Below are 21513 nucleotides of genomic sequence, written 5' to 3'. Positions count from 1 at the left end.
TCGATGGACGTGAGTCTGAGTGAACTCTGGGAGTTGGTGATGGACAGGGAGGCCTGGCGTGCTGTGATTCATGGGGTCGCAAAGAGTCGGACATGACTGAGCAACTGAACTGAACTGAACTGAACTGAACTGAACTGAACTAAACTGAAGGGATACAGATGAACGTCCAGAAGGAGGAGTTGTGTAAGGCAAAGAATGGGGAAAAGGGCTCAAAGTGTTCACACCCTCACTATGCACACTCTCTTTCCAGTACTTCCATGTGTTCAGCAACCCAGAAGCTCTCTAAACCCCAATATTTGGGGGATTTTTATGGAGTTGTCATCACACAGAGATGATAGATCATTAATTCAGTCTCCAGCCCTCTCTTCTTTCTGGAGGATGGGAGATGGAGCTGAAAGTTCCACACTTCTAATCATACTTTGGTCTTTCTGGTGACCAGTCCCCAACCTGAACTATCAAGGATCCCACCAAGAGTCATAAGCACAAAAAACATTTCTGCCACGTGAATTTCCTGAGTTCCAAGATATTTAGCTGCTCTGTGTCAGAAGCTGAAATCAAAAACCAAATATTAAAGCAAAAGATATTCCTAGTGCCCTTAAGAATTAAGAAACTACCAGGGTTTTGAGAGCTCTGTGCCATGAACTGGGGAAAGAGAAGTGAAGTGAAGTCACTCAGTCATGTCCGACTCTTTGCAACCCCGTGGACTGTAGCCCACTCAGGCTCCTCTGTCCATGGGATTGTCCAGGCAAGAATACTGGAGTGGGTTGCCATTTCCTTCTCCAGGAATCTTCCCAACCCAGGGATCAAACCTGGGTCTCCTGCACTGCAGGCAGACGCCTCACCCTCTGAGCAGAAATACATATTTTTTCTATTATTTCATAGGAACATTTATGAGTCTAGTTGTAATTAAATTGAGAATGAGATTGAAAGCAGAACATCAGATGGAAAAGTGTGGCCAGAGTAATAATTTAGACTTCTTGTTAATTTTCAAACAAATGACTCTGACAAATTAGGAAACTGGTTATACAAAAAAAAAAAAAAACACCTCAGACAGAGAGACTTCTCTGGCAGTTCAGTGCTTAAAACTTGCTTCCACTGCAGAGTGCACAGATTTGATCCCTGGTTGGGAAGCTAAGATCCCACATGCCATACAGTGTGGCAAAAGAATAAATAAATAAATAATAAAATCTTAAAAAAAAAAAAAAAAAAAACTAAAATGTTAAAGTTAGATAATAAGTCTGCATGCACCAGGATCTTTAAGGAACAATGTGATTTGTATTAATGCAACTTGTTCAGGAACTGAAGTTTACCTGTTTAAGCAATTTTCTTGTATTATAAACATTTATGGAAATCTGTCTAGAATAGTTAATTAGCACCCTCTTTCTTAAACAGAATATAACAACTATTATTTTGCCATTTCTTGATTAATCATGTATGTCAATATAACTGTTAACTACTGTACTCTACCAGGTTTTCCTGAATTTTGCAAGACATCACATTGCCAACAAAGGTCCATATGGTCAAGGCTATGGTTTTCCAGTAGAATGTGAGAGTTGGACCATAACAAAGATGAGTACCCAAGAATTGATGCTTTTGAACTGTGGTGCTGGAGAAGACTCTTGAGAGTCCCTTGGACTGCAAGGAGATCCAACCAGTCCATTCTAAAGGAGATCAGCCCTGGGTGTTCTTTGGAAGGAATGATGCTAAAGCTGAAACTCCAGTACTTTGGCCACCTCATGCAAAGAGTTGACTCATTGGAAAAGACTCTGATGCTGGGAGGGATTGGGGACAGGAGGAGAAGGGGACGACAGAGGATGAGATGGCTGGATGGCATCACTGACTCGATGGACATGAGTCTAAGTGAACTCCGGGAGTTGGTGATGGACAGGGGGGCCTGGCGTGCTGCGATTCATGAGGTTGCAAAGAGTCAGACACAACTGAGCAACTAAACAACAACAGTCATGTTCTCCTAAAGTCTCCTACTATATCAAGAGAATAATAGTTACTTCCTTTATCGTAGAAACTGTCTCTTATAACCCAGTAGCTTCTAACCTGATGTTTCACTTTTGCTGTGGTCTTAGAAATACGATTGCCATTGACTTCATGTGAATTAAGATTTGGTAGACTCTGAAAGATGATCCAAGGGCCTCTCCTACAAAGCCATAAACAAAGGCATGGTGGCAGCCATTTTAGGAGCCTAGCTCTTCTTTATATACTATTCCTCATGGTCAGGTAATCTGAATGTCTGAAGTTTCTGGAATGGCTTCCCTGGTGTCTCAGTGGTAAAGAATCTTCCTGCCAATGCAGGAGACATTGGTTCAATCGCTGGTCTGGGAAGACTCCACATGCCTTGGAGCAACTAAGCCCGTGCACCACAACTATTGACCCTGTGCTCTAAACCCCAGGAATCACAACTGCTGAAGCCCACACACCCCAGAGCCCATACTCTGAAACAAGAGAAGCCACCTCAATGAGAAGCCCATATGCCATGACTAGAGAGTAGTCCCCACTCACTAGAAAAAAGCCCATGCAGGGAGGAAGACCCAAGACAGCCAATAGAAATTTTCCTTCTAGGTTCTTCTGGCTAACCCAAGAGTTAAGTCAGCATGGGACAGATGATCAGAAGAAAATAAAAGTTTAATAGCATGCATTCCTGGTAGAGACACAGGAAAACTGAGTAACTTGCAAAATAGTCCAAACTCTAACCTTATATACCATATTTAGCTAAAAACAAAGAGGATATTGGGGTAGTGGTTTGGGATTTCAAGGGGGAAGAGGGCGATTCACACGGAGATGGGAAAGCAAATGTTTGGTAAACAAATGTTTGCCGGGCCAGGTAGAAACTATGGGACACAGAGTGGATCCTGATCGTTAGGCCCTGTTGAGTTTCCCCACCACTCCTAGCCCATAGTCTTTGCAGATATCTCTGATGATAGCTCTATTCCAGGAAAAGCCCTCTATCTGAATTCTTTTAGGCAATTAGAGAGAAGGTCAAAATTTCTTCCTGAGTCTTTTGGGACTTGCTTGTTTTCAGTTCAAAATAATTTTCATGCCAAAGAGATATTTTGGGGTGGCACATTTTGTTCACCTACACTCTGCTTGCTTGAGTGTGAAATACGCAAGCCAACTCTGGGCTCTATACTTCCTTGCTTTTGCCTTATTCTTTATCTTATAAAAGCTCCTGCCAAAAAGAATCTGAAAAAGTGTGTGTGTGTGCATATATATATATATGTATATATAGCATCAGTTTATATGCTGTCATGTTTTTATATGCTGTTATGTTTTTATATGCTGTTATATACATATATATATACACACACACACATACATATACATATACATATACATATACATATACATATACATATACCTACAGTAATGTATATGTTGCAGGAAGGTAGACCCCTTCCAGGGCCCAAAACTAGGCTCTTGTGTAACACTTGGAAATGAATTGTCTAAGGAGACACATGTGCTGACAAAGCAAGAGATTTTTTTCTTTTTTAATTTAATTTAATTTCTTTTTAATTTAAATTTATTTATTTTAATTGGAGGCTAATTACTTTACAATATTGTATTGGTTCTGGGAAAGGGCACCTGAGTGGAGAGCAGTAGGGTAAGGGAACCCAGCAGAACTGCTTTGCCGCGTGGCTTGCAGTCTCGGGTTTTATGGTGATGGGATTAGTTTCCGGGTGGTCTTTGGCCAATCATTCTAATTCAGAGTTTTTCCTGGTGGCGCACACATCGCTTAGCCAAGATGGATGCTAGCAAAAGGGATTCTAGGAAGTGGACGGACATGCGGTGTTTCCTTTCAACCTTTCCCGAACTCTTCCGGTTGGTGGTGGCTTATTAGTTCCGTATTCCTTATCAGGATCAAGGAACAACTGTCATAAAACAACTCATGCAAATGGTTACTATGGTGCCTGGCTAGGGTGGGCGGTTTTAATCAGTGTACTTCCCCTAACAACTCCCCCCTGAGAGACCTCATACTCAAGATACTTCTTGGGAATTGGGGTGGAGGTCTCTCTTTTTTTGTAACTTCTTCCTGTTGTGCATGGGTGTAGGCCTGCCTAGCAGAGCAGAAGTCTCTCTCTACCAGATCTAAGTCAAGGTATTTTTTGCCTGAAACCAGCATTTATCCTTATAATAACAGCAATTAATTTGAAACTGTTGGCCTCTCTCAGAGGTGAAATAGACAGGGGCCAAACAGGAGACCTAACAGGATGGTCATCTCTAGTCCCCAGAAACAGAAGGCAACATTTGGGGTGAAGGTTGTAGGGTTTGTGATCCTTTTTGATTGGTTGGTGGTGAGGCAACAGAGCTGTACTCCAGGAATCTTGTGTTCAGTCTGAAGTTACCATCCTCCACCTGGGTGGGGGCTCAAAGACATTGTTATGCATATTCCTTTGATCAGGGGGACTCTGTCTGGAGGCTGTAACAACCTTTGATTGTTTCTCCTGTTTCTGTATCCCCTCCCTTCCTTGATTAGCAATTGTTTGAATCCACACTTTGGAACTTGGGGAAGGTCAAGGAGGCTGAATGAAGCCTATATCCTACAGACAAGAAATGGAGAACACAGAACAGATCTCTACTCCAGAGCCCCACAGAGTTCTACTCAGTTTTAATTTAAGGAACTAGGCAACAATGACTGTGATAGTTCAGTTCAGTCGCTCAGTCATGTCTGACTCTTTGCGACCCCATGAATCGCAGCACACCAGGCCTCCCTGTCCATCACCAACTCCTAGAGTTCACTCAGACTCACGTCCATCGAGTCAGTGATGCCATCTAGCCATCTCATCCTCTGTCATCCCCTTCTCCTCCTGCCCCCAATCCCTCCGAGCATCACAGTCTTTTCCAATGAGTCAACTCTTTGCATGAGGTGGCCAAAGTACTGGAGTTTCAGCTTTAGCATCTTTCCTCCCAAAGAACATCCAGAATGGATGGACTGGTTGGATCCATTTAGAATGGACTGGTTGGATCTCCTCGCAGTCCAAGGGACTCTCAAGAGTCTTCTCCAACACCACAGTTCAAAAGTATCAGTTCTTCAGCTCACAGCTTTCTTCACAGTCCAACTCTCACATCCATACATGACCAATGGGAAAAGCATAGCCTTGACTAGATGGACTTTTGTTGGCAAAGTAATGTCTCTGCTTTTCAATATGCTACCTAGGTTGGTCATAATAACTTCCTGTTAAAATGGAGCATAGGACTGCCTCAGCTTGGAGTGTAGACACTGAATTGGAAGTACTTTTGAGTTCCAAGTTCTTGTATAATTAAAATCTCAATCTCTTGGTCTGCCATTTTGGTGTAACAGACCCAATTAGAAGTAGTTGGAGGAGTGATAACTGGAATTTAGTAGACAAAATAAATCTCTCTCTTTTTTTTTTTTTTTTTTAAGAAGAATGGGCCTGAAACCCAGTGTGAACCTGGCACTTGAGGGAGACTTGTAGCCAGGTAACCAGTTGCCTGGTTTCATAAAAAGCAAGGTTGCAGTTACTAGCTTCCAGCAGACATTGTTTTGAGAATTGTGGCATCCAAGCCTGACACGACTCAGAAAACTCAAGTGTTTAGCAATACAAGGTCTAATCTGAAAGTACACCCATAGCATCACCTAGTTATTTCCCAGGATATCTGAACCATAGCTACTCTATTTTGACTTTTAATTGTAAACTTTTCCTTAATAGCCAAAGCAGATTTCACCATTAATGAAGTCAGTATTTCTCTAGGTATGAGAAGATGCAAGAATTGGGACTCATAAAATCTTCTCCTGAAAAGATGTAACTATCTGAAGGCTTGTTCTGCCAGTTTTTCCCAGAGCACAGAGTGCCCTGTTCCTGGTTTTCACCCTGAACTCCTTTCAGGGGTGTTGAAAGTCAGCAGTTGCAGCGGCCATGATTTAATCTTTGTAGATGTAGATGGCAACTGTTAGTCTTTAGTTGGCAGAGCCCCTTTTTGCTCATAAACTTGATCATGATTTTGAGGGGGGCATTTTATGACCATTTTATCCCATGGTGCTGAGAATGTTCATTTTCAGGTTTGGCAAAGATTTTGTTGACAAGCCACTCAATGTGCTATTACTGGACTAGGCCATAAAACAGTGTCTAAAATTCTGTGGACCACCTGTCTTACTAGCCTCTTGGTCCAGGAAAATATTTCCTCTTGTTGCTTCTTCCCATATTTTGTTACCATCATTGATCTCATATGGGACTATACATTATTTTATTAGAGGCCTCAGACACACATTTGACAGTGTAAGAAATAGCAATTTTGTAAAACAGGTGAAATACAAATAACATAGCCTGCAGTATTAGTAAAGTCACAAGTAAGACTTAAGAGCTTCCATTAGATGTAGCCCAGTATATCTCAGGTCATCTGACTTAGTCTGCTCTGTAGAATCTTTATCTTCCAGGGAAATTATATATTGGCACCATCTATAAGGCACATAGCCTAGTTTTTCAGTGTTACTAGATTGATTGGCCTTAGTATGATTTAATTGTTTCTAACACAGAGGAGACTTTAAGCCTAAATTACCATAGCCTGGTGTTATCTATATAAATCCATGCCATAATTGTGGGAGATTTTTTCCTCCTTTGCCGAAACTTTTCTCGTTGCTTTGATTGAGCTTGAGTAACAGAGAAAAGCTCAAATTCATGGCCAGAGTCAGAGCAGGCATTATTAATTGGCCTGGTGAGGGGATCCCACCTAGTAATACCACACTGACCTGAATATGACTATGATTTTTTTTAAGTAAATTTTCTCAGGACCAACCAGTTAGAGTCTTGCAGTAGAGAAATTTACCAAGGTAACCCAGAAATAGACATAGGTAATTGGCCACAAACCCAACAGTTGAATTGATTTCTAAAACTAGCATAGAATTGGGCCTATGATAGAAAAGCATTTGATTTATATGCAAAGATCTATGAAGTCAAGGAAACATAAATGATCAGATGAATCAGGTCCAGCATCTTGGGCAAGCTGTCTACCTCTGATGTCATCTTCTCATCCTGGTGTAGTGTAGTTTCTCCTGCCTGAGCATCATTTTAAGGTGAGATCAGGTCAGCTGGCTTCTCTATAGACCAATCCAGTGTAGGGGCCTTTGGAAGTGGGAATTAATCTAAGAGTTAATTTCCCTTCAGTTTCATTGTGCATAAGCTAGTTAAGAGTACCTGATAAAAAAAGACCTTCCATCCAGGTTGGAGACAATCCCTTAAATTATGTCTTTTTTCAGTCCTGGTTGCAGGTCATGAGGCATCTGATCTTCATCCAAAGATACATTACTGAGATAAGCTTCAGAAACAAACTTAGGGTGTTCTTTAAGAATTCAATTAAATTTTACATTAATATCACTTAACAGCTAAAGAACTATCTAAGATGAGTCTTACTAGATGCAGACCTCCATTAACAAACTGGGATTTAACATTTTTTTGAAATATCTTTTTCTTCCTAAAGCTACCCTCATTTTTATCAAATATAACCAAATTAAGGCTAGTTTGTACGTAAAGTAGGTCTATTCTCACTAACTTTGGTCTGATGATTTATATAACCATACTTGATTGATTATAGACTTTTTATTATGAAACATTTATAGAGTCTCAGACTGAACTTTTAAAATAAAACAGGGCTGGGGAAACTCACACTAAAGGCTTATCACAGATTTTGCCTGACAAATCTAGGTGAATTCTTCCCTTTTAAAGGTCAAAAATTTCTTGAGATTTTTGTACCCGTGAGATAACCTTCCTAACTCATTTGATAACCTTACTGGAAACCTAAGAATTTCCAATTTTTGGAGGAGTCAGATAGAGAGAAAATATTATTGTTTTGTTTATAACATTAAGTTTTACCAAAGCATTGTCATAATTAGTTTGAGAGGAAGGTTTTCCCTACTCCCTGAAAACCTAGGATTCAAACCTGTAATTTTTTAGATAAAAACCATAAAAGTTATAAGCACATTCGTTGGTTCATTCAGTCCCTTTGTTAACTTTTGTGAAGTCATCAGGTTTTCCGTTAGAATACCAGGACATATCAGAATGTTAAGGACTCCATATAATTTCTAGGATATCTGTATTAGTAATTTTACCATACATTATAACATGAGCAGAATTATTACTCATTTGATAATCTTTTTCATGTAATTTAACCAACCAAATAGACATAGCTTAATATCTTTCTTTGGGATGTTTCAGGGGCCCTCTGAAGCACCCCCAAAGTTAGCTAGAGGTCAAAAGAACTTCAAAAGAATTCTATTTAGGAAGTTTCATCAAAAGATCAATTTAAAGCGTTTAGAAAATTTGGTCAGATTTAGTCACTGTTGATGGGTGTATCATTTAGTTTGTTGATATGGCACAATAGGCCTAAATACCAAGGCTCAAGGTCTAGTGAAAGTCAGTTCCACCATCTTGGACCTAGTTGACTCTAACCAGTTTTCTTATGGCTGTGTCATTTCTAACAAAATCTATTTATCTAACTAATTGTAATCCAATTTTCAAAAATCCTGATCATGCATAACTCTTTTTAGTATTTTTTATACCTTTTTTTTTTCCTGAAAACACACTTCCTACTTTCCTTTAGCAACCAAGAACTAACTTTTATATTAGCATTTTATAGATTGGTGAGCATAAATGCCAGTGATAATTTCTAAAACCTTTGCTTTCTAGAACATTTTAGGATGGCACCAAACATTATTTATTTATAGCCCCAAATCTCTTTAGTTTCTCTGTAAAAGGAAATTAGTGTTTAGTAGTAAATGTTTCAAAATCTTATTTTATTTGGAAATGACCTAACTATTCAATAGACTTCCAACACTTAGCACACTTGGCACAACCCTTAGAAATTTAAGTTATGCCAATCTGGAGAGACTATTTTAGACAGATATTTCTAAAGAATAATTATTTTTAATAGAGTTTATATAAAAGCTCATATCTCATTTGCATTTTTTAGAAGTTTCTCCACTTGAGGTAATTTCCTTGTTGATAAACTGGTAACAGATATAATATATAACTTATATTAAACCTAGATACAATGAAAATATTCTACTTAATCATTCTAAGACATGTCTATATTAGATAGGTCAACAAACAAACATTAATATCAGGTATTTAATACTGAATATTTCCCAGTTCACATGAACCTGGAATTTATTGTCCAATTTAGAATTATTTGCTTTGTAGGTGCTTACCTTTTTTTAAGCCAAATAAATAGAGATCATTTACAAATTAACCTCAAAAATATTACCCAGAGACAAAGACATAACAAGACATATTTAGACAGACACAGTGCAAGATCTAGCTTCATTTTCTAAGTTTAGTCATGAATTAGATATTACAATATAAAATTTACTAGTTTATTAAAAAAACAGTTGAAATAAATAAAAATTTTAGTCTTTTTCCCCTTTTCCCTCAGTCTCAGGAGTTAGAGATGGTCTAGATAAGTGTTCCTGAGAGCCCTGGTCTCAAGGCACAGGGAAAGAAAATCAAGTTCTAACAAAATGGCGGCAGGTCTAAACCAAATGGTGGCCAGACAAAGCAAAATGGCCATCAAAAATCACAACACAGAACGCAGAGTTAAAACACACACATATAAATCTGGCAGTCTTCATCAGACACTTAAAACCTCCTATAGAGACACAGAACTTCACATCCAAGTACTAACAGCTTCAAAGATTTCAAAGGGAGGAAAGGAAGCCAGGTTGAAAGAAGAGGGAGGAGGCGGGAGAGGGGGGTGAAAGGGGTGGCCTTTCAGATGTCTCCTGCCACCTGCAGATACCCAGGCATTATGGGACTTTTCCCTGGGCCTCCAGAGAAGGGAGGACTGGAGCTCGGCCCTACCAGAAATCAGACCAGACCAGAACCAGAATTTGAGTTCTCTGCTAAGAGGAGGTGATCAGTCTCCAATCCTCAGCTCAGGCTGAGGCCCTTCAACCAGATTCCTGTGTCCAGGACCAGGGGACTAGAAAAATGGGGAAGGATAGAAAGGGTTAAAGAGAGGAAAGAGAGAGGGAAGGGCAGAGAGGTCAATAAAGTCTCTTGTTCCTTACCTGGCTGGGACACTCTGGCCAGTTGTCCACGTCAAGAGGAGACCAGGGACAAAAGGGTCCCAGTTGTGGCCGCTGGGTCTGGTCCATTGGCAGGCAAGCTGGCCCCTGAGTATCCCAAGTGGTCAGGATGTCAGCCTCAACAAAGAGTCCCCTCCAGAGTCGCCATTTTTTGCTGGAAGGCAGACCCCTTCCAAGGCCCAAAACTGGGCTCTTGTTTAACACTCTGAAATGAATTGTCCAAGGAGACACATGTGCTGACATAGCAAGAGATTTTATTGGGAAAGGGAACCCAGGTGGCGAGCAGTAGGGTAAGGGAACCCAGGAGAACTGCTCTGCCGCATGGCTCACAGTCTCAGGTTTTATGGTGATGGGATTAGTTTCCGGGTGGTCTTTGGCCAATCATTCTAATTCAGAGTCTTTCCTGGTGGTGCGCACATTACTCAGCCAAGATGGATGCTAGCGAGAGGGATTCTGGGAAGTGGACGGACACGTGGTGTCTCCTTTCAAACTTTCCTGAACTCTTCTGGTTGATGGTGGCTTGTTAGTTTCATATTCCTTATCAGGATCTCCTGTCATAAAACAACTCATGCAAATGGTTACTATGGTGCCTGGCCAGGGTGGGCGGTTTCAATCAGTGTGCTTCCCCTAACATATATGTATACGTACATATATGTGTATGTATATGAATGACATTGCTGTACACCTGAAACTAACACAACATTGTAAATCAACTATACTTCAAGAAAAAGAAACAGAAAAAAATAGAAAAGCTCCTGCCCTCCACCTCATTTTGCAGTTGTCCAAATGGAGATTGTCCACTTCATAAAATGTTAAGTAAAGATTGTTTGTATCACCTAAATTGTCTTCTTTAATCATTATTTAACAGGCCTAAGATTTGAGGGAAAAGGCTGGAATAGAGAACAAATTTAAATTACTTTATTTAAATCACTGTCCTCAAAGTCCATTGGTGTCTATGCACAGAGAGTTTCTCATTGGGCATCATTTTGCTGTCATTTTGGCATGTACACTTCCTGAGAGCCCATTCTCACTCTCTTTCTCCTCCTCTCCAACTTTCAGGGCCCCCAAAGCTAGTGGTATGCCCATCATTGCATACAGGTTCACTTAAGTCCATTGTTAAAATTTCAGAAATTTCACAAGCCTGTTGTTAAACACAGCCATTATTAAAAGCGAAGTTATGTAAGGTTACATTTAAATAAAATACATTTTTAAAAGATAATTAGTACTCACTTCCCAATTATTTTACTACACTTTACTATTCTACGCTCTTGAGACTATTTATATGTATTGTACAGGTAAAGTAGAAATACTACATAATGGTACACATTTTTATGCAAATGCTACCACAGAATAGACAGGTGCTACCAATCAGTGTTTTTTGGGTTTTTGTTTGCTTGTTGTTGTTTTTATTAGAGAAGTGGTTTTTAAACATATGGTAGCACACCTCAAGGGGAAAACTGAAAGACATCTGTTACTCTATTATGCAGACCAGTTTCAACTGTCACAGTAGTTCCCTTTTCATAATGCGATCTGAACAGCATCTGAACCAAGAAAAGGCCTGTTAAGGAGCTTTCCTAAACCTATCACTTCTCTGAAGGATTTTACCAGGCCCATAAAATTTGCAGCTGCTGCTGTGGTTTTTTATAAGCAATGCATTTACAAATCGTCGGCTACTAGTATATCTTCAATAGCAAATATTCAACACAAGTATTCAGCTCAAGAGAAGTCAGAGTAAAAGAAGAAGCCAGGGAAGTTTGTCATGACTTCTTTGGAAAAACTGAACTTGCCTCATAGGAGGGAGTTAGGAGAGGCTGAGTTGTTGAGGGAAAACTCCTAAAAACAAAGCAATGGAAATGCTTCTTTCTGTGAGAGGAATGATCAAAGTAAAGGAAGTGCCCCCTTCTATGGTTTATGAGTCATTTCCTGTTTTAATTCTTCCTGTTTGGCCTTGGTTTTTCCACAAGTAACAGTTGAGTCTGTACCTTTCTTACCTCCTCTCCCCGGTGGGCATTACCGGAGCCCTGGTGTTAAGTGAATACCCTGAGGACTCTGAAGCACTTTGATGTTAAAAGCTGTTAGGAAGTCAGAAATGACTTACAAATTTGCAATCTTTCCATTCATTAATCTATAGAAACAAGCTCCGGAACTAGCCCTGGTCTGAATGCATCTTTGTTTGTTTGCTTTTTCTTCCCTCTTTCCTTTCTTCCGTCTCTGTCTTTGTCACCTTTTCTTTCTTTTTGATCTGTTCCCCCTCTGTCCTTCTTTCTTTTTTCTCTTGTGTTGTTCTTAGTGGTGTACATGTTTCTTGATTAAGGAGTGCTGCCACAACAGGAGGAAGTAAGATCCTGAATATAAGGTTTTGAGGCTTGTAACTGAACTACTGTTATTTCACTGGCTGCTGCTGCTAAGGCACTTCAGTCGTATCTGACTCTGTGCAACCCCATAGACCGCAGCCCACCAGGCTCCCCCATCCCTGGGATTCTCCAGGCAAGAACACTGGAATGGGTTGCCATTTCCTTCTCCAAGGCATGAAAGTGAAAAGTGAAAGTGAAGTCGCTCAGTCATGTCTGACCCTCAGTGACCCCATGGACTGCAGCCTTCCGGGCTCCTCCGTCCATGGGATTTTCCAGGCAAGAGTACTGGCGTGGGGTGCCATTGCCTTTTCCATATTTCACCAGAGGCATGAGAAAAAGATAGATAAGAGAAAGAAGCAAAACAGTGTTCCTTTGAAAGGAGAACCATAAAAATAAAAGCTTTTAGCCTTGTTTACCTTTCCTAAGTGACATCAGAGTACCTACATCTGAGGATAATAATAGCTCAACTCCGTGTGGATACTCTCTCCTGAAGTATTCATCAAATAGCTGGAAAGAGTATGGACTTTGTCATGAGTCAGCCCAGAAAGTTGTCCAGCCCCCTCCTCACTGGTTGTTTGACCTGTGTGAGCTGCTCTGTAAGCCTGTTTCTTTGAGTCCAACACTCAGGCAGGTCTCAAGGGTGCAGCCTACTAACTGTTAATGGCCAGTATCATCCTAATTGGTCATTGACTGTGCTATACTTGTTGCTAAATGATTTTAGTCAATACCAGTTACATTAAATGGTAAAGAACCTCTCACAGAGCCAGCCTGGAACATAGTAGTGGATGTTCAATAAACTTTAATCCTACCAATTCTTTTTCCTACTCACCAACCCCTAAGTCTCCTCACCAACACCAACCAGGAAGGAATAGAAAAAAATAAAGTAGAAGTATTACTTTTATGTTCCACAGCTCACAGAAAGGAAAAGTGAGACACAAAGGTGAGTGGACCAACACCATAATGAATCAGAGGCACCAGCATTTGATCAAGGCTCCTCACATCTGATTCAGAGTATTAACCACAAGACTCTAGGCCTCCCTGGTAATCAATTAACACTTTTAAAGTTGAAGATGCATCAAGATCTGGGAGTCAGAAAGATCTGGGTTCAGAGTCTATCCCTGCTACTTACTCTCTGTATGATCTCAAATAGTCACTTACCCTTTCTAAGCCTGTTTTCTCATGTGTAGAATGGGACCAATATACTGAAATGCTTAAGTGAGGTAATGCCTGTATGTGTGTTTCTGTTAGTCCCTCAGTCCTGTCTGACTGTTTGCGATCCCATGGACTGTAGCCCACGAGGCTCCTCTGTCCATGGAATTCTCCAGGCAAGAATACTGGAGCAGGTTGCCATTCCCTTCTCCAGGGGATCTTACCCACCCAGGAATCAAACCCAGGTCTCCCACATGGTAGGCAGATTCTTTACTGTCTGAGCCACCAGGAAAGCCCAATGCTTGTTAAAAGGAGCTTAAAACAGTATCATTTCTTTGTGAGTTTGGGCTAAGTCTACAAAACCAAAAATAAAACAGTAGATGCCAAGCTTTCCTCACATTACAAAGCTTGTTTGAGGAGTTGACAAAGGAGATAATCAAAAGCAGGCTTTGTGACCCTCAGCCCATTCCCTGTAATCAACAGTTAAAGTTGAAGAGAAGAGGAAGTACAGAATCTCTTTAGAAGAGTTGTGTAAATGCTGTGTTCACAGTGTGGGGAAGGGGAATTTTCCATCACCTTAAGCTGACTGGAAGGGCTTCAATAGAATCATAAGCAGCAGATCATTCAGCATGATCTGTGTCCTCTGGAGTTTGGAGATAGACAGGCCTGGGGCCACAGAGCAGAGAGAAAAAGAAGGCTGACCATCCACAGATGGCAGAACAGAGATAAGAATATTGCCTCATACCAGACAAAGGCTTTCTAAAATGGAGTTCACACGGAGACAGTCTGAAAGTTCATGAAGCCATAGATGTACCCTACGTTGACTATAGGAGGCTCATTCCTGGGTGGTGTAGTTCAAAACCAGCCAGTCGGATAAGAAACATCACCCACATGACAGGAATTACAGCTAAAGAGTCCCATCGGGGGATCTTGGAAGAACCTACAACACCCCATTGTAATAATCCAACAATATTAATCTCCCCTTTTCCAGGTAACAGAGGTACATAAGATGGGCTCAAATCTCCACACTACATCGTTTGCAATCCAATGTCCTCTTTCATAGCATTATTCTCATAGTCAATTATGGCTCCAAATTCGTGCTTCTGCTAAATTAGTTCAGTTTAAAAATCCTGCTTCTGCTAAATTAGCTCAGTTTATGGATCATTTGATACCTACGTGTATTTCCCTATTCTTTACTACCTTAAACCAGACCTTTGGAAGGCCTAAGATCCCTTCCAAAATTTCTAACTAAAAAATTCCATTTACACAAATCTGTTGCTGGAAAGAAGATTGTAATGAAGGTTTTTGAAATAGGGGGTTGGTTTAAGCAACACAAAGATTTCACTATCATTTTTATCTTCCCAGTAAACATTTCCATCTCCATTCTTCTGATAATAGACCCTTCCTCTCTAGGCCAAAATACAGTCGCATGATTTGTGTAGGACAATCTTTGTGCCCTATGTCACTGGCACTGTTGATTGATATAGGGATGGACATGTAATCCAAGTAAGGCTAATTAGAGAAGATCCCTAGGATTGTTATATATATGTGTGTGCTAAATCTTTTCAGTTATGTCCAATTCTTTACAACCCTATGGACTGTAGCCAGCCAGGCTCCTCTGTCCATGAGATTCTCTAAGCAAAAATACTAGAGTGGGCTGCCATGCCCTCTTCCATCAAACCCTGGTCTCTTACCGTCTCCTGCATTGGCAGGCTAGTTCCTTACCACTAGCGCCACCTGGGAAGCCCCATTATATGCATACTGCTCCTGCTACTGCTAAGTCACTTCAGTTGAGTCTGACTCTGTCAGACCCCATAGACGGCAGCCCACCAGGCTCCCCCGTCCCTGGGATTCTCCAGGCAAGAATACTGGAGTGGGTTGCCATTTCCTTCTCCAGTGCATGAAAGTGAAATGTGAAAGTGCAGTCGCTCAGTCGTATCTCTTAGCGACCCCATGGACTGCAGCCTCCCAGGCTCCTCCATCCATGGGATTTTCCAGGCAAGAGTACTGGAGTGGGGTGCCACTGCCTTCTCCGGATATGCATACTAGTACCCAAAAAAAAACTCTGTGGTCACTGAGATGGGTCTGATAGTAGTCATATCTCTTATCACATGGCAAAGTCCTGTCTGCAGTAGAGAAGAGTAAGACCCACATGGAGAAAGAAAGAGTTAAGCAGGGATTAGCAAGATAGGAGAAGGAAGGAGAGAAGAAAGCAAAGAGAGAAAGAGAGAGACCTGGCAATGTTAATTCAAGTTTCTGGTTCCAATTCCTGCAGCTCTGGTTTCCATAACTCTTCCTTAGATGCTACAGACTCTCCTAGAATCTTTCCAAGCTTTATGAGCCACTAAGATTTTTTTTATTGAAACTTCCTTGATTTGAGTTTGTGTTACTTTCAAACATAGGAAGCCTAATTCATACAAAAATTTTTTAAAACCTCCAAAAAAACACCTCTCTAGCCTTAAAAGCCCTTTCCCAGCAGCTTCAGCTGCATGAAACAAAGTTTGGTAAATCCTCTTTTCCTTTTTATTCTGCCATAAATATTTTCTAATTTTCCCTGTTATGGCTCCTTAGATACCCATCATTTAAAAGTGGACATTTAATTTCTAAATACATGGAGTTTTTAAAGTATCTTTGATATTAATTTCTCATTTTGATATTAACTTCTCATTTAAATGCTTTCTTCTCTGCAATCACCCTGTTTTTTCAGTCTTCTAACTTTATTGAGGCTTTCAATGGCTAAGTCAAAAATCTCTCTTGAGTCACATTGCATTTGAAAATATGTGGGTAATTTTCAAGTATCTTTTGATGTTGATTTCTAACATAATTCCACGTTGATAAGAGAACAGACTCTATGATTTCAGTGCCTTTAGACCTTGAAATTTTTTCCCCTTGTTTTATGTCCCTGTATATGATCCAGTGTCTCCTCATTTATAGTCCATGGGAACTTGAATAGAATTTGTATCCTACTGTTGTGTGAAAATTATGTAAATCTTAATTATGTTGAATTGGTTTATAGTGCTTTTCAGGTCTACTATATGCTTCTACTTTTCTGCATACTAATTTTATTAGTTGTTGAGAGTTTGAGGTAGAAACTCCAACTAAAAATATTATCTACTTAAAAATGACTGTAATATATAGTGGAACTATGTGTAACTTTGTTCTGTATTTTCCAAGTCTCCTGTATATGTTGTATCATACTTTCATAGTTTAAAAAATATATTAAAAAAGAAAGAAAAAAGAAAAAATAAAGAAAAGAATAAAAAGCCCCTTCCCCATTCTACCCCCAGGAATGTTCACCCCAAGTACATCTATAGCTTCTTACTCTTTTGCTAGCTTCACACTTTTTCCTTGCTTCTCTTTTTTGTTTCCTCCTGCAATCAAAATTAAATGCCTTCCCTTTTTAATTCAGAATAGTTCAGCCACTTTTTTTTTATTATATTAGTCCCAAATCCATTTCCTCAGGTTACATCCTTCACCATGAGTGCTTTATCAAGGTATTTTTCTAAAGACAGTTCAATACAAGAAAAGTCTTGTGCCATTTGTTGACTGTTGGGAAAAAGTTCAATCCAGATCAGTTCAGTCTAGTGACTCAGTCATGTCTGACTTTTTGCAACCCCATGGACTGTAGCACGACAGGCTTCCCTGTCCATCACCAACTCCTGGAGCTTGCTTAAACTCATGTCCATTGAGTCAGTGATGCCATCTAACCATCTTATCCTCTGTCATCCCCTTCTCTTTCTGCGTTCAATCTTTCCCAGCATCAGGGTCTTTTCCAATGAGTCACTTCTTCAAATCAGGTGGCCAAAGTATTAGAGTTTCAGTTTCAGCATCAGTCCTTCCAATGAATATTCAGGATTCCTTCCTTCAATATTCCTTCCTTCAGGATTGACTAGTTTGATCTCCTTGTAGTCCAAGGGACTCTCAAGTGTCTTCTCCAACACCACAGTGCAAAGCATCAATTCTTCAGTGCTCAGCATTCTTTATAGTCCAACTATCACGTCCATACACGACTACTGGAAAAACCATAGCTTTGATAGATGGACCTTGTTGGCAAAATAATGTCTCTGCTTTTGAATATGCTGTCTAGGTTGGTCATAGCTTTTCTTCCAAGAAGCAAGCGTCTTTTAATTTCATGGCTGCAGTCACCATCTGCAGTGCTTTTGGAGCCCAAGAAAATAAAATCTCTCACTGTTTCCCCATCTATTTGCCATGAAGTGATGGGACCAGAGGCCATGATCTTAGTTTTTTGAATGCTGAGTTTTAAGACAACTTTTTCACTCTCCTCTTTCACTTTCATCAAGAGACTCTTTAGTTCTTCTTCGCTTTCTGTCATAAGGGTTGGTGTCATCTGCATATCTGAGGTTATTGATATTTCTCCCAGCAATCTTGATTCTAGCTTGTACTTCATCCAGCCCAGCATTTCACATGATGTACTCCGCTTATAAGTTAAATAAGCAGGATGACAATATACAGCCTTGACAGACTACTTTCCTGATTTGGAACCAGTCTGTTGTTCCATGTCCAGTTCTAACTGCTGCTTCTTGACCTGCATACAGATTTTTCAGGAGGCAGATAAGGTGGTCTGGTATTCCCACCTCTTGAAGAATTTTCCACAATTTGCTGTGATCCATACAGTCAAAGTCTTTGGCATAGTCAATAAAGCAGAAGGAGATGTTTTCCTGGTATTCTCTTGCTTTTTCGATGATCCAGCAGATGTTGGCAATTTGATCTCTGGTTCCTCTGCCTTTTCTAAATTCAGCTTGAACATCTGGAAGCTCATGGTTCACGTATTGTTGAAGCCTGGCTTGGAGAATTTTGAGAATTACTTTGCTAGTGTGTGAGATGAATGCAATTGTGCGGTAGTTCGAACATTCTTTGGCATTGCCTTTCTTTGGGATTGGAATGAAAACTGACCTTTTCCAGTCCTGTGGCCACTGCTGACTTTTCCAAATTTGCTGGCATATTGAGTGCAGCACTTTCACAGTATCATCTTTTAGGATTTGAAATAGCTCAACTGGAATTCCATCACCTCCTCTATCTTTGTTCGTAGTGATGCTTCCTAAGGCCCACTTGACTTTGCATTTCAGGATGTCTGACTCTAGGTGAGTGATCACACCATCATGGTTATCTAGGTCATGAAGATCTTTTTTGTATAATTCTTCCGTGTATTCTTGCCACCTCTTCTTAATATTTTCTACTTCTCTTAGGTCCATACCATTTCTGTCCTTTATTGTGCCTATCTTTGCATGAAATATTCCCATTTCATGTCTCTAATTTTCTTGAAGAGATCTCTAGTCTTTCCCATTCTACTGTTTCCTCTATTTCTTTGCACTGATCATGAGAAAGGCCTTGTTATCTCTCCTTGCTATTCTTTGGAACTCTGCATTCAGATGGTATATCTTTTCTTTCCAGATATTCTTTAACAACATTTTGGATAATTGGACAGGTAAATTATTTAAGGTTTCTCAGCTATGAAATTACATTCTAGAGTTAAAAGATCAATATAGGTGAGCTAGCCCAAACCCTTTAATAAGCTTAGAGAAGTTGAGTAGCTTGTTAGGTTCAAAAAAGAGTTAGTAGTGTGTCAGGGCTCCTAAGTCTTTGTCCAAGACCTCAGATCACCAGATAAGAGCAAAAATCTTTCTGACCTATTGCCATAACATAGATTGGTTTAGGCTTGCAAACTCAGTTTTCAGAAGGAAACTCTAAGCTCCAGTATCTAAACTATAAGTGACATAAAACAGATCACTAGATCTCAAAAAAATTTTATATCTGGAATCTTTTATCTAAATAAAATTCTATGCTGTTGAAAACAAAAATAAAATAATAATAAATATACTAGCTCAGATCCTCCAAGGAACAAGATGTCAAAGATTTATTGGGGGAGATTTCTATGAGAAAAAAAGAAAGAACTGGAGAAAGAGGGAAACTCTTGAGACCACGTTGTAGACCTGACCCTTAGGAAAAGAGAGAGGAAAGGAAAAAGAATTGTATGGGTAGCGTTTCTGACTGCCATGCAGTTCTAAGACAGTCTCAGCTAGGCTGATGAATCCTCAAGTTAAAGTCACCTATCAGAGGAGTCTGAATCTTGCAAGGAAAGGTCTGCATTAGTATTCATATCACATTCAATCATTGAAAAAGAGCAGCCCATGAAAACCATGACTCCAGTATAAGCATAATGTTGGATTCAGAGCATGCTGCTAGAACTATCAATCAATTAACCTTCCTGCAACAAAAGATCTCAGTGGCACACTTTCATGACTAACCTCATTTTTTTGGTTTTAAACTGATGTTTCATTTGGTTCTTTCCTCTATCTTCCACTTATATTCTTATTGTGTTCATGTGGGAAAAAAATGAAAGACACAGGAAACAATCAAATGGAAGTTGTAGCATTGAAAAATACAAGATCTGATATGACAATTCCCTTATTGGGCTTAACAATTACAAAATAAATGAACAGTGAACTTGATGACATAGTAATAAAAACCATCCAAATTTAAAAACAGAGAGAAGAAATACTTTAAGAAAGAGACAAAGACAGTACTTCAGTGAAGTATGGCACCATTAAGCAGAATAACATAAATGTAATCAGAGACTCAAGAAGGGAGGAGCAAAGAGCTATTTCAAGGAATAATGGACAAAAATATTCCAAATCTGATAAAACTATCACTATAAACTTACAGAGCCAAGAAGTTCCATCATCCCCAAGCAAGATACACATAAAAACCACAAAAAAAGTGATATCATAACCAAATTGTTGAAAACCAGTGATAAGAAAAAAAAAAATCTTAAAAGCAGCTATGGGAAAAGGAGCTTTACATACAGAGGAAGACAGATAAGAATTACTGCAGATGTCTATTAAAAAGAAATCGCAAGCAAACAAACAACATCTTTAAAAGTATTGAAAGAAAAAACACTAAATCTAGAATTCTCTCCAGAAAAAAATGTCTTTCAGAAAAGAAAGCCTAGAAAATAGACTTTTAAGAAAAATAAAAGGATAAAATTCACAGCCTGAAGACCTACACTACAAGAAATTTCAAAAGAATTTCTTAAGGCTAAAACTTAAAGATTTTAGATGGAAATTCAGGTATATACTAAGGAATAAAGTGAACTGGCCCTAATCTCACCTAACAAAGCTGAAAAGGAAAACTCAAAATATTAAACTGTTTCCAAGTAAATTAATAGCACACACAACTTAGAATTATTTTTTTAAAAATACAAAAACTTCCAATAACCTAAAATTCACAGTATGTGACATCCAATTAAAAAAAAAAATCAGGCATGCGATACTATGACCCATTATGAGGACAAAAAAATAACAGAACCAAAAAATGACACAGATCATTAAAATAATAGAAAAGGAAATTCAAACAGCTGTTATAAACATAGTCTATATGTCCAAGAAGGTAGAAAAAAGCATGAGTATATTAAGGAGACACATGGAAAGGAATTCCTGTTAGGACACAGCACTTTCACTTCCATGTTCATGTGTGCTAGGTCACTTCAGTCATGTCCAACTCTGGGACCCTATGTACCTCCATCCATAGGATTTTCCAGGCAAGAATACTGAAGTGGGTTGCCATGCCCTCCTCCAAGGGATCTTCCCTACCCAGGGATCAAACCCAAGTCTCTCACATCTCTTTCAGTGGCAAGCAGTTTCTTTACCACTAGCACCACCAAGGAAGCCCTTCACTGCCATGATCTGGGTTCAATCCCTGGTCAGAGAACTAAGATCCTGCAAGTCGTGTGGCGTAGCCAAAAAAAAAAAAAGGAGAAAAGTGGAAGATATAAAACAGGCCCAAATTGAACTTCTAAATATGAAAAAGTACAACATCTGATATTAAAACATTCACTTATTGAAATTAAGAACTTACTAAACTCTGCATTAAAGAAAGATTAGGGTACTTAAAGATGTAGGAACAGAAACTACCAAAATGAAACATAAAAAAAGACTAAAAACA

The 21513-nt window shown here is 39.5% G+C and overlaps 1 protein-coding gene across 6 annotated transcripts in view; it reads left to right on the top strand.

The window, feature by feature from the left end:
- Window positions 1–21513, top strand: part of SLAMF6 (SLAM family member 6) — an 82434-nt gene that overhangs the window by 44698 nt on the left and 16223 nt on the right. For 5 of the 6 annotated variants that reach the window (XR_006061360.2, XR_009600586.1, XR_006061356.2 and 2 more), the window contains one exon: window positions 1471–10889. The exons of the other annotated variant lie outside the window; for it this stretch is intronic. The gene's annotated coding sequence lies outside the window, so the exon portion shown is untranslated. Of the gene's footprint in view, window positions 1–1470; window positions 10890–21513 lie in introns of those variants that run through there. 6 annotated transcript variants of the gene reach the window in all.

The sequence above is a fragment of the Ovis aries genome, chromosome 1 (assembly GCF_016772045.2).
Source record: "Ovis aries strain OAR_USU_Benz2616 breed Rambouillet chromosome 1, ARS-UI_Ramb_v3.0, whole genome shotgun sequence".
NCBI classification, from domain to species: Eukaryota; Metazoa; Chordata; class Mammalia; order Artiodactyla; family Bovidae; genus Ovis; species Ovis aries.
This window is presented reverse-complemented; position numbering and strand designations above follow the sequence as displayed.